General features: G+C 47.2%; 1 pseudogene; it reads left to right on the top strand.

Annotated features, from left to right (window-relative positions):
• Window positions 1-10,635: 10,635 nt before the first annotated feature.
• LOC146612695 (dynein beta chain, ciliary-like) lies at window positions 10,636-13,165 on the top strand (annotated as a pseudogene).
• Window positions 13,166-13,645: the final 480 nt, after the last annotated feature.

The following is a 13,645-nucleotide window of genomic DNA, read 5'->3' as shown; positions in this document are numbered from 1 at the left end:
CGCTGCCCTGCGAGAAGATCAGAGGACAGAATCGGCTCAGTGGATCCGTCATGAACAGCTGCTGAATGAGCAGCGCTGCTCAACACGCTGCTCAACACGCTGCTCAACGCTGTCATCCATCACAGACGCCACAGTGATGCAGTGCACAACATTACCACATTATAAATAATATTATTGTTACTGTGTAAAGGAGGCAGAAGTAAAAACGTCCACATGTACACACGATCAGCACCGAGCTACAGGCTTTGTTCACTGCTCGCTTTCTTTGCTTGCATCAAACTTTGGATATTTTTTCTCTATGAAATAAACATGTTAGTGTAATGACAGCTGTAGTGTTGTAGGTTCAGCCTTGTTAGTCCTGTCTGTAAATGAAAGTTCTGCCACAGAGATGATCTCAGGTGAAAGTAGCTCCGCCTCCCGGGTCTGAACGGCAGGTTCATTCAGCCTGATGCGCTTTCAGCCTGCACGTGTGCGATTACACTGTAGAGTAATCACTTAAATCCTCATTCAGAGTGTGTTACTATAAAATGTGATTCACTGTGAGAGTAGTATGACATATAAACTACAATATACAGCATCATTTTTAACTTAACTTCACTTGTATTTTTATTTTTATTCCTATTTATTCTATTTATCCCCTTCGTATATTTTATTTATATTGTCTCTGTATTTATATATATGTGTGTGTGTATAACTCTGTAACTTCTGTCGGTGCTGTGCTTTTTTGGAAATCGAATTTCCCAGAGGAACCCACCCGAGGGATTAATAAAGTTCTATCTTATCTCTTATCTTATCTTAAGGAGTAAGTTGCAGCCACAGTAAAATTTAATTCCTTGAACTGAATGGAACCTCATATATTAATAAATGTATTTGTTTATTCAAACAATGTGAAACATTATTACAGCCCACTTTGTATCAAACAGCCAGTCTCACTCTTACCAAAAAGAATATTCAAGTATACTTTAAAAACTAGAAAACAAGCAAGTATACCTTTAGTTTACTTTGTATGTATTTTCTTCCTTTTTTAGACCAAATTACATTTAAGCATCAGCATCTTTTACCTTTTGAACAGAGTAAGTGGGGCAAATCATTAATTTAAAAAATGAAATTGTGCAAACCGTGAGTGAAAAGGGTCAATAGTTAATAAACCTCAACTCTCAAAACACTTTCTCACCTGTTCACTATATGATTCTGGTGCTTGAACTATGGGAGCAGTTCTTTATAAATGAAGCCTTCTGATAGTTAGAACTGATATCTGATATCTGGGGAATGAAGAGATTTGTTACATGTGAAAAATATGTTTCAATTGCATTTTAATTACTGTTTTTCAATCAGAAGTAACTCCAGTGTAAACTAAAAAGTAAATTAATAGTATACTTGTAAGGTTAGTATTGTGATAGTCGAGTATATTTTAATTATACTCTTGTAGACATTATGACATTATGCTAGTACATTTATGGTGAGCAAAAAGTACATCTCAAAGTTAATTTCAAGAATACTGTTGTGTACTAAAACGGGGGCCAATAAAGTCCCCAGAAGCATTATTAGTATATGTACTAGGTTGGGAAATATAATTGAAGTATGCTTGTTTTTGTATGGCCAGCAACAAAAACTAATGGCTACATTTAGAGTAATGTTTAAAAATGACTTCATTTAGCAGGATGTTGCTTTTTTCTCTTCTTATTCTTTCTTATACTGACCTTCATTTGTTTTGTATAAGGTGGTACTTTTTAAGACACCTCTGCCTAACTACAGTGAACTGACCTAATAATATGCTCTGGTCGTCATTTTACACAAGGTGTCACATCCATGAAACCTACACCACTAACCAGCATCAGTCCTACAACTTCACTCTCAGAATTAATAAATTCTGGGACATCAGAAACTGTATTTTTAGCGGTGCATTTTGTTGCAGGCCAGACTGCTATTAAATGCTCTCCTAAAGCAATAATTCCTTTGTAGCACCACTTCGTCTTGGTTCAGGAGAGATGTCCTGATATACGTGATAATGTAACACGGGTGTTTATGTTTGTTCGTGTTTAGCGCGTTGGGTTGTGTTTTTAAAGCTTTGTAATGCGACAGGTGCGATAGCCGACACCACACCTTCACCTGACGTACAACGTGACGTATGACGCACACGTCGGGTATTCACTTTCAAAACAACAATGAGGATAGAAAATATTGCTCGAGGTGGTTAATGCTCCTTTCGCTGGTTGCCAACCACCATTAAATAACAACAAGAAGAAAATATTGATCTGCTTCTCTTAGTTTTGCACGTTTAAGACGCGATTCAGACTCAAACAAAGCTGCAAAGCAGGAGAACAACATGGCCATCAACTATTCTGTGCCACAGATTCAGTTCGCTGCAGCACAGAGTGATGATGAGACCGTTAACATGTGCAACTTAGAAGTAGTCAGAGGTAACTGGATGTTCAATCGGGTTAAATGCAAGGTTGATTGGATTATATCTGAAGATCGTATGCTATTCGTGGTAACTCTGCTAGACTCCAAATTGCTGCTCGTCCATGCGGGAGTATGTCAAAATTAAATGAAACCACTTAACACTTTTTCCCTAAAACGGACTGACATGGGACACATTAAAGTTGGATCGGAACCAGCTAATCAGTCTGAAGGTAAGTGTTTTTTTCACTTATTCGAGAGAAGTCCGAAATGCGCTCTTAGTACTGTTTGTTTTGACTTTTAAGCTACCCTACCAGGATATTTTCATTCAAAGACAAAATGTCAATATCTCTGAATGTGGAGACTCAAAAGACTGGTTAGGTAATAGTTGCCGATGGATTTATGAGACTTGATAGAAACTTGGACGTTTGCAACAGGTGAATCGGTGAACTACCGAGGTTGCGCCCAAATGCTTAAAGCTGGTCAGTGTTTTCAGGTGTGCTTGTACTACCTGTACGGAGCGGAGTGCTGACTAAGTCATGTTAAACCCATTAAAGCGTCGAGCTCAAATCATTTGTGTGCACTGTTCTCTTGTCGGCACACATTTTCTCTTTATTGAAGCCTTTTGTGAATAATTTTGATCATGTAAAAACTGGGAATTGGTCCCTATTGACAATACTCTTATTTTTTGCATATGTCATTTAGGAAAGGTAATTGGTCACTGAACTTTCTGCAACTGTGTGTATTTCTAAATTTTGTGGCTTCAGTATGAGTTCAAAACTCTACATGTTATCGAGCTATTGCATTCACAGGTTCCTTTTAGCTGACACACCCGTGCTGTTCTCGAAGCTGTCGTTCTCGACTGCGCCCGGCCTGTCCGCCCGCGGGGCACAGCGGTACCCCATCAGGTGTTGACGGCTGCTAACGGCGGCTGGAAGCTTTGTGACTCTGACGCTGGAACTTTTTTGCTGGTTGGACTTTTGTTGGGTCACAGAAATAGTGGAAGAAGATGAAAGTTTCCAGAAATGAAGGTAAATGTTAGGAAAGAAACGACTGCAGTTTAAAGCTGAGAAAATACCAAATCTATCAAATCACGTCGCCTCGAGTCTTCAAGGAACCTTTCCAGGATTAACATTTGATAGGACGCTCCTGAAGCGTCGCTCAGCAGTCAGAGTCCGAGCTGAGGATCACTCAGAAACCTCGGACACGGCTGGAAGCTGTCAACGACACAAAGCAACACAAAGCAGAAGGGAGACTTACAGCAGGGAGTCCCGTCCTCCTCCGATGAACGCTTCAGTCTGCCGAGAGCTGCAAACAGCTCCTGCGTGGCGCCGTCGGCTTTTATATCCCCGCAGATTCTCCGTGTCAGGTTTTGTTCCAGATGACTTCCTTGGAAACTCATTATTCAGTTCTCTGGAAGAGCTTTTGAAAGATTGTTTGGGACATTTCCAAATTCTCAAGAAAGCGGTCCAAGAGCCAGTTTCATATTTGAATATCTGATATTTCCCTGTTTTTCAGTGCAGGTCACTTTTCTGTGTGTGGTGTCCAATCACAGCTGAGGCTGCTCAGTGCTGGCTCACCTGGAACACAGGTACACTGTTGCAGCTGCATCTACACTTGATCATGCATCACGCAGTGCTGCTCCCTGAGGCCCTTTGATTGTGTGATAGAAACAGTTTACCTGTATTCCAGGTGTGCCACAACTAGCAGCCTGAGGCTCCGGGTGGGACAGAAAGTGAACGTTTCACAGCAACAGCCCGAGGCTGCGGACTCGCACCGACAACCTATTTCTGTCCTGTCTTTGCCTTCGTGTTGTCGGTGAGAGGCCGCATACAGCCCCACCTCTGCCCATGTGAACAAGCCTCGTCTGTAACTGTCGGCACGATGGCGCTTTGTGAAAAAGAGAAACTGTGAGCAGGGAGCTGTGCAGGAGCATGCCCACGCTGGCATCGACCACAGAAACGCCCACACCGAGCAGCGCCTGAAACAGCGAGGCCTCGGGTGCAGCAGCCTGTGCATGAACATCAACAATCACACACAGGCCTTAAATCACTTCACAGTCCGTCCCACAAGATCATAAAACACTTGATTTATAACACATCAAACAGGCTTTATCAGCTGCAGACAACATCCCATAACACAGCCCAGGATCACAGCAGGGTGGAACAGACACAAGCAGCAGGCAGACATGATGCATGTAGAGCTGGAAGTCTCTTCTTGCTTAGCAGAAACGGTTACGTATGTACGATTATGGAACGATGTGAAATGCATTGCTGACTGCACGTGCAGTACAACCTTTACTGTAGCTGATACGTATGATAGATCATTACTCGAACATCAAGTTAGAAACTTAAAATGAAAAAGAATGAATTGCATGAATGAAACGTTCCTGTGAGCGAGTGGTCCCAGCCTTCATTCAGGTATGAAGCAGTCCAAACAGAAGTGTTCAAACCCTGTGGATGCTCTCCACTCGTCCCAGGTGTGCCCACTTGCTTTTGCACAGCCCTCTGTCTCTGTGTTTGCTGTGATTCGTCACAGTAACTGTCCCGGGTTTGTTTGTGTGAGCAGTCTGTCGCTGCTGTTTCTTTGTTACAGATTTGTTTATACTTTGTTCTTTCTTTCAGTCTTCATGAGGGTCAGGTGTGAGGAGAGGCCTCATTTCAAAGTGCTGCTGATGTCAGACGTGACATCAAGAGGAGGGGTTTCTTCTACCACAGACATCCTTCCTTTTGTTTGTTTCAAGGTCTCTTTTTTCATAAATAGAGCCGTTTGTGTAAATGTGTGAGGAGGTTTTTGCCATTTTCAGTCATCTGTGTAGAGGTTTAGGTCCCTCAGCTTGCCGGACTAATTGAAGTGAGATTAATTGGCCCTGTGTACAGTCAGTCTCTGCCAGAGTCAGGTGAGAGAGCAGAGGTGAGCTGTGTCACCAAATCCTTTTGAGTTTTGTTACCTTGGGTGGAAGTTTTGTTGAGTTTCACGTATGATAGGGTCCACTGTAAACCTGAAATGTCTGCTTCCCTACCGCCCTCCTGGACGCTGAGTCTGACCACTTCACACCCACACAGACGGTCGGCAGCCAGCGTAGCGGCTGATGACAGGAGTTACTGAGCTCCTCTGTTTGAGCGAGTCAGCGGTGTGACTGCAGAGTTTTGGACGCTCTGCAGACGAGCCGGCCGCCTGCTGTAGACATCGAACACAGACCAGAAGACAAAGGCACGCACTGATGATGCTCTTCATCTGAAACCCACAAACACACTCGCAGATAAGCTCTCATCCACGTCACAGCACCTCACCCACTGAGATAAATCCACAGTTTTGTCTCTGACGTTAAACACCACCACAGTCCGGTCACATTACATGTTTCAGCCAGGCCCTCGTAGCTGACTGAATCATATTCCTTTACTAAAAATGGCAGAAGATCATGTGACACATTACCTGTGTGACTCAGCGCTGCCACCATTAAAAGGATGAGTGCTGGTTTTCACTGGTCTCTAATAAAGCGTCTCTACTAGACTCCAAAAGCCAAACCACAGCCGAGGTGTCCGAGCACCACACCTGTATCGGTGCCTGTCTGAAAGTGGGCGGTGACTGGCTGCACAGGTGAAAGTGCTGAAATGCAGCTGAGGTTTCAGAGTGTGAGGGACCCGAGGAGGGAGCGCTGCCTCTCTCACGGCCGATCGCCACAAAAGCTGCTCGAAACTCATCCTTCGGTGTGTGGGCGGAGCCACTGAAGAAAAGCATCACTGTGCTCGTGTTCAGTGGAGACCGTCAGCACTGATGGATGACTGTTCGCTGCTCGCTGTGTCAGACCCGTCCTGCAGGTAAATGCTGCATCAGCTGGAAGGACCGATGAGTTCAAAGAGGCTCTGCGATCGATGACGGCGTGAGATCGTCACGATGACGCTGAAACTTAATCAGAGAGAACGCCGCGAAGCCGCCTGGAGCTGTCGTTAGGGCAGCAGCACTGAAGCAACATCGTTGATCAGAGATCATTGATCAGTGGCTGCTCATCAGTTTCCATGACAACTTGCACATAGGTGATAAAATTGATGGATGACAAAAATGTGAAAATATTCAGTCACTGGAAATCCTGTAACCCACCTGTCGCTGCTTCGTCCCTGCACATCGACAAAGTAAAACAACTTTCTTTTTCTGCTGTGTAGTTTTGTTTCTGAGGTTTGCCACACATGGCAAGCTCCACACCTCACCACCAGGCGATTCACTTTACTTTGCAGTCACTACTTTATTATACTCATTGTTCAATATTGTTTCTTTATTAAAGTTGTTTTTCCATCACACCTTCCAGTGTTTATATGGCGTGCACACATATTAACGAAGTCTACACCGCCACGTCCTTAAAATGCAGGGAGACGAAGGACGCGTTTGAGGGCCGCATTTCGAGCTTTGAATTGGGACAGCCTTCGTCGCGTCGCTGTGACGTAATCGGCCTTAAAATGCGGCCTTTAAGGCTGCAGACCCTGAATCGGGACACAGCCTCTGTTAGCAGCATAAACTCAGCCACTTACAACATTTCCAAACACCTTCCCACCATCCCAGCACCCACCGTGGGGAAAACACTGCATCAACTCCACCAACCTCACTGACAAGATCCAGATGAAACCATAGCGCTCTCTGATGTGGTCTCTCTCTTATAATAATAACAATTCAGATAAGAGGTAAACCAGGCGAGTGCTGTGACACTGATGCCAATAGATGCTGCTGCAAGGTCAAGGATGAGCATGGAGATGAGTCCAGAGTCAGCTGCAAGCAGAAGATCATTGGGGACTTTTACCTGAGCTGTTCCTGTGAGAAGAACGGGAGCCAGAGTGAAACTGTTCGTTAGTTATTTCCAGTGAGGTGTCCATGAACCTGTGCAGCCACCATCTTTTAAAGAATTTTGGCCATAAAGGTAGATTTGAAACTGGCCTGAAATGATTTAGATTGGAGGGTCTGAACCATTCTTTACCTGTACGGGAGTTATTGTTGAGTTTTAAGAGAAGATGGAACAGAACCAGAGATAAGAGACGAGTGTCCGATGTTAGCGATCAGCTCGCGTGATTAGGTAGAGGATCAACAGGGGGTCCACGACTCTCTTGGGGACCCTCCCACAGGGTTAAATCTGGGACTCTCTACCAGTCGCTCTTAGAACTGAAGAAGTTTCTCGGATGAAACGTCTTTAAGAAACTTAAAGAAGTCCAGACGCTTTTCTTTCTGAGCTCCTTAGACTACGACTAACATTCCTCTGTCGTTAAAATCCACAAAGACGCCGTCCACATCCACAAGACAACAGCGTGGACACTTTCCCCAAACTGAATGTCCACAGAAGCACGAGCGGCTCCACAGCAAGGCCTCATTAACCCTTCTCAGGTGAGACAGCATGGGCCACTGGTCGATCCAGCATGGAGGTCTGCTTACTGTCGCCTTCACCCAGAATGTACGATCAAAAGTTTAAGACCACCAAAAATCATATTTTGCATGTTTGGATCTTAACGAAGTTCCAAGTCGAGCTTCAACCTGCAACAAGAAGAAATGGGAGTGAGACAAAACACCTTTGAACCTTGTTTTTGGAACCTCGCAAAGATCCAACCATGCAAATATGGTTTTTGGTGATTTTTCAGGTGGTCGTGAACTTCTGATGGGGACTGTATTTGCAGACCCTTTGCAGTCTGTCCCAAGTCTGAATGAGCAAACATGCAGCCTGCTGTTGAAAGGGACTGTGCCGTGGGTACTGGCACGTCTCACCTGGACTCTCAGTGTCTCTGGTCCATGCAGCAAGCATCGCAGCACCACTGTTTCCTCCACCTCAGTCATTTTATCAGATGAGCTGCAGCAAAGACTGATTATTGAAGCTTGAGTTCGCACACCAAAGAACAGACTGGACAGAGATGCAGGAGCTCATGTTGCAACCTGTTTTTGCTCTTTCACCTCAGTATTTTTAATTTCTCCCTCACAATTGAAATCACACATTTCTATCTTGTTCTTACACCAGTGCTGACGGAGCCCTACCGCACACCGCGGAGGTGGAGCACACTGGGTCCACCAAAATAAAGCTGCACCTCCAGGTGTAGGTGCTCTCTCTCCCTCTCTGCAGGGCTGACTGGAGGACAAGAGACGGTTGCCATGGTGAAGTGGGAAGAGTGGTCTTCATATGGCCACAGGGGGCGGAGATGAGCCGAGACCCAGTTTGACCCAGTTAACCAATCACATTAAGATTGCTTACAGCCTGGGGGTGGCGCTCTTCGTCCCTGCTGAGCTGAGGAACAGACACTCCAACCTTTAACAGCTTAATAGGTTTAACAGAAGATTGTGTCTTCTCTCATGAAAGAACCAACAAACTGGTGCCGACAAAGACCATCGACTGGATAAAGAGAACCAAGGCGGCCCAAATGGAAAGGCAGGAACCATTTGGTGTTGTTAACGCTTCAGTTTGGTTAAAAATCCCGTCACGAGCGACCGATCGGCGGCTGTCAGAGAATTGTTAACAGTCGGAGTAATTAAAAAAGGAAATAGTTGTTTTGTGACGTCACCTTTGTGTTGGTGTGAAAGTCCAATCGAGGAATTGATTTTCCCATTCAGACAGACTGGGATTACCCACAATGCACCTCTGTGATATTCTGCATATTCATAGTTGAGCTGTTGGTATATATTCGCACTGTGTGGCTGTTATTGCTGCCGTGGAGCGACGGCGAGCACACAGGGCTGTAAATGTGACTTCTGTTTGAACACATTCGGCTCGTCGCACTTCAGTGAACTACCGCCAGCTCGTGGTAGGCCTGAGCTAAAGGACGATCTGGCTCCATCCGGTGGAAGAAAGTGATACTGCACCCCGGGAGACGCAGGTACTCATAATAGATAACAGAAGGAATAAATAAAAAACAAGAATATAATTTGGGTATAGGATAAAAAAAGAACATCAATTAATTGATTAACATAAAGACTGAAGTAATAATAAAGTATAAACAAAGTATTGATCCGCTCTCGCCCAGCAGGCTTCAAACTCGTGTCCTCTACCAGAGGCCTGGGAGCCTGAGGGTCCTGCAGTATCTCAGCTGTTCCTAGGACTGCGCTCTTCTGGACAGAGATCTCCGATGTTGTTCCTGCGATCTGCTGGAGCCACTCACCTGGCTCAGGAGTCACCACACTGGGACCATTGCTACCTTCACCCTCCAGCTCTTCTCTGAGCACTTGGTTCTTCTGCAGCTTCTCATATTCCTTCTTCCTGATGTTGGTATCACTACAGCCGTCTTCCTCTGCTTCTCCACCACCACTACGTCCGGCTGGTTAGCCATCACCAGCTTGTCTGTCTGTATCTGGAAGTCCCACAGGATCTTAGCTAACTACCACCCGGGGGGCGTCTCCATCCCTGCACCTGTGGTCTTGCCCGGTCTGACAGACCCCAGCTTCGTGGATCTTGAGCTCAGAGCTGCCATGATTACTGCCTCTGTCAGTGTTTCTCTTAAACAGCTCAGCTGTCTGATGGAGGTGCATGCTGTTACTGAAACAGTGAAGCCCTCTGTTTGTCACAGATCAAATTTCAATCAGATTATAATGCATTACCTTTACTGTTGTGATTTGGTAACATGACTGTTTATGTGCCGGAGGGTGGACAGCCTCACGCCAGCTCATTAGCGGCCGTGTCATTCAGCGTTCATGAACCACTTGCTTTTGAAAATGCGTGAAAATATGAAATGTGTAAGTCTGATAAAAATCTTTTTAACCCCGATGTTTCTGAAAAATGATGTCAAATGTTTTTTCATGATGTTGAAAGGCTGGAGTGGTATGTTAACGAGGTCATATTTTCCCTCGTGGATGTTCTTCCTGGCTGATTTGATTGGTAATCGTTCATGTTTGTTTACTCGGACACATGGGATCAAACTCTGTTAATGAATTTATGCTTTACGATGTATGGAGCGGTCCTTGGTGGCAGAACTTCCACCACCACCATCATCATCATCACCCGGTTGCAAAACAGACAGACGCACACATGGAGGTCAAAGTAGACGGGCAGCTGGAGCCAATCAGGAGCTTCACGCTCATCAGCATCAGCCTGGACCTCGACACAGGTGACGGCCCGACAGCGATGTGTGACCAGTAAAATGGTAAATGGCCTGTATTTGTATAGCGCTTTACTTACTTTACAGTACTAGTCACACACAGGTGTGTGTGTGTGTGTGTGTGTGTGTGTGTGTGTGTGTGTGTGTGTGTGCACAGACGAACCTCTGCTGACAGGAAGTCATGGCTGCTATCAGGAAGCTGTCAGACTATAATCTCCATGACTGTGACAGCACGGTGGTGGAGTGGGCGGAGCTAGTGTCTGGATTCCTGCATCAGGATTGGTCTCTTTGGAAGCACCAAATATGGAACCTTCACGTCATCCAGCAGCAGCCCTGAAAAATGGCCACCATCTTGGATTTTCATGTGGCTAATCAGACAAAAGTAAAGCATGTCGAAGGTTCACGCCGCTGCTCGTGTCACGTGTCGCACGATTCTGTTTGACGCGATCTCCTCCAAGATCGCGCTGTGCGAGTGCGCCCCCTATTGGTCATGTCCCAGACCTCCTCACATCAGCTCTGGTCGTTGGGTCCAGCACAGAGAAGGTCGTGGCACTGACATCCGCCTACAACAAACAGCCAATGAGATGAGTCCAAAACCTGCAAGTCATAATGTTAGCGCTGCCGTAATCACCTGAACTCATCATCACACCTGCTCATACCAATGCCCTGTGTCCTTCAAAGCAGTGCATGCTGGGATGCAGAGAGACATTGAGACTAAACACTTGTGACATGTGACATCACTTCCTGCTGATTAATGCCTGCCCTTTCTAACAGGAAGTGTTCTGCTCCAGTCTGCAGCTGTACGTGCTGAATGAGACAGTCCTGGGCGTGGTCAGAGGCAGGAAGTGGACCGATGTGGTTCAGGAGGCTTACCAGGACTTCCTGGGTCACATGACGCACCTGTCCAACCTCAGGTGCAACCCCACCGACCCCGAGGACCACCTGGGTTCGGCCTGCTATTGTGAGGTGCTTCCTGCATCGCTGTGACTCCTCCCCTTCAGAGCTTTCAGCTCCACCTGGATCAGTTCCAGCTGCAGGTGTCTGACCTGGACTGGTGGCTGGTGTCTGTGCTTAGCCAGGCCCCGGAGGACTGCGGGGAGCCGCTGTCCGCGGTAAAGGACTGCTCCAGTCTGATCCAGTTCAGTCCAGTCTGATCTGGTTCAGTCAGATGATGCTGACTGCTGGTGACCTTTGGATGAACTCTGCATTTGTCCTGGCCGCTGGACTCGGCAGGTAACAGCTGTGTCCTGTTCAGGTGTGCTGACTCAGGTGAGTCCCGGCTGGTCCAGCAGAGGTCTGAGGAGCTCATGGACCTTCTGTACTTCAGAGACACCGTGAGGTCAGAGTGGAGCTGTGAGCTGGATTCAGGTGCCAAATTCATCCTCGCTGAGCTCGAGCTCGGCTGCAGCCTCAAGGTGAGTCAGACACAGAGCACGCACACCTGTCTGCTGGCCTCTGACTGGCTGGTACTGAAGCTGGGGTCTGAGGTCAGGTGTACCGGGGGGACCTCTCACCTCACCTGTGTGTACATGTGCAGGCGGTGCTGAGGTAACTGAGATAAAAGAGCAGAGACAGAGACATGAAGCTCCGCCCGCTCAACTCACAGAGCTCCAAAGCTCTGAAGCTGCAGGTGTAGGGGGGAAGTTCAAGTGACATGTGACTTGGTCCAATTTCAGGTGGTGCTTGGCATTCTGCAGGCGGAGCTTCCTCTGATCCAGGACCAGCTGAACCGCCTGAACCCGACCCTGTCAGAGCTGGAGAGGAACACCTGGAGCATCACAGGTGACATATATCACATGATATCATAGGCACAAAAACATGGTGGAGCGGGTCCATTATTACACCTGTGTGTGTGTCCAGGTGTGCAGCTGCAGGTAGAGCTGGTGTTGGACCTCCACTCTAGTGTGATGGAGGCCAGAGACAACATGGAAGCCATCGCACACCTCACACAGGTAAGCTTCAACCCTCAGCCTAGACTCTGCCATCATTTCACCTGTACTCAGGTGTGTGTCTTTACAGGGGTGGGCGGAGCTTCACTTGCTGTAGCGCTCACGTGACTCACTGTTGGAGGGCAGAGCTTCAAAGGAGACCTGCAGACGCATCGAAGAGGAGGGACAAGAGCTGCTCAGGTTAACTCAGGTAACACAGCACCTGTAGGAGGTGCTTTAGGTCCAGCTTCTGAAGCACCTTTGTTACCTGTCCCCAGGTGAACAGGAGTCTGTACAGAGCAGACCAAGTGCTTGGACTATGTCAACGGCTGCGTGCAGGACGGGCTGTTCCAGCTGCTGCACTGAGCGCTGCGCTTCCTGTCTGACGGCACAAACCCACAGGTAGACTCACCTGGTGGCACTGGGGCTACATTGTTTGAAGTCAGTCTGCAGCTACAGGAAACAGGAAGTGTATTTGAAGGGTCAGGGGGCGGCGGCCTGTCACACCTCATGAGCACCATCATCAGCGATGTTTACGTCGCTCTTGCATGCACACCTGTTCTCTCACTCATCTCTCCCTTTCTGTCCGGCTCACCTGTACGTGCCTCTGCAGGTGTCTCTGCGGCAAAATCCAGAGTGTGTCTCTGTGCTGGAACAGGAGTTGATCGTGTGACACAGGTGAAAGAAGAGGCGGAGCTTCTGAGGGTGGGGCTCAACACATATTCTCAGCTATGGTGGAGCGACAGAAGGTTGGTGTTTCAGGAGTTCCTTACATACGGCTGACAGCTGTGACTCCGCCCACCCTGAAGGACTTCCAGAGAGAGGCAAAGGCTCACCTGTCCAGACCTGTTCATTGGCCAGCTGTACAGCCGTGCGTGTCTGTTTCAGGTCGAGGCACTGGACAGACTCAGCATACAGGTGAGTCACCTGGAGACTCTCTGCTGTCCTTCATCCGCTCACAGGAAGTGAACCCGATTCATTATGAAGCGCCACGTCACACTCGGCGTCCAGTGATGTCACTGACAAACACCTGTGGCAGGTGTGACTGAAGCAGAACACGCCCACTAACAGACTAGTCGGCCTGTCAAACCTTTCAAAGTAAAAGCCTGGTCTGTGTGTTTGGTGGCAGTCTGCAGCAGGCAGCTGAGCGAAGGTTCCTCGTCTTCCTCGCCCCTCCCCCACACAGAGACCGTCCTGCTACAGCCCAACATCTGGCTGCACAGCTGGAGGTGAGCTTGTTTGTATCCATCACGTAAACAATCT

The sequence above is a fragment of the Diplotaxodon limnothrissa genome, linkage group LG18 (genome assembly GCF_057381915.1).
Source record: "Diplotaxodon limnothrissa isolate DT_005_m linkage group LG18, D_limnothrissa_male_GT1.1, whole genome shotgun sequence".
NCBI classification, from domain to species: domain Eukaryota; kingdom Metazoa; phylum Chordata; class Actinopteri; order Cichliformes; family Cichlidae; genus Diplotaxodon; species Diplotaxodon limnothrissa.
The sequence above is the reverse complement of the archived record's forward strand: the minus strand, read 5'-3'. Positions and strand labels throughout refer to the sequence as shown.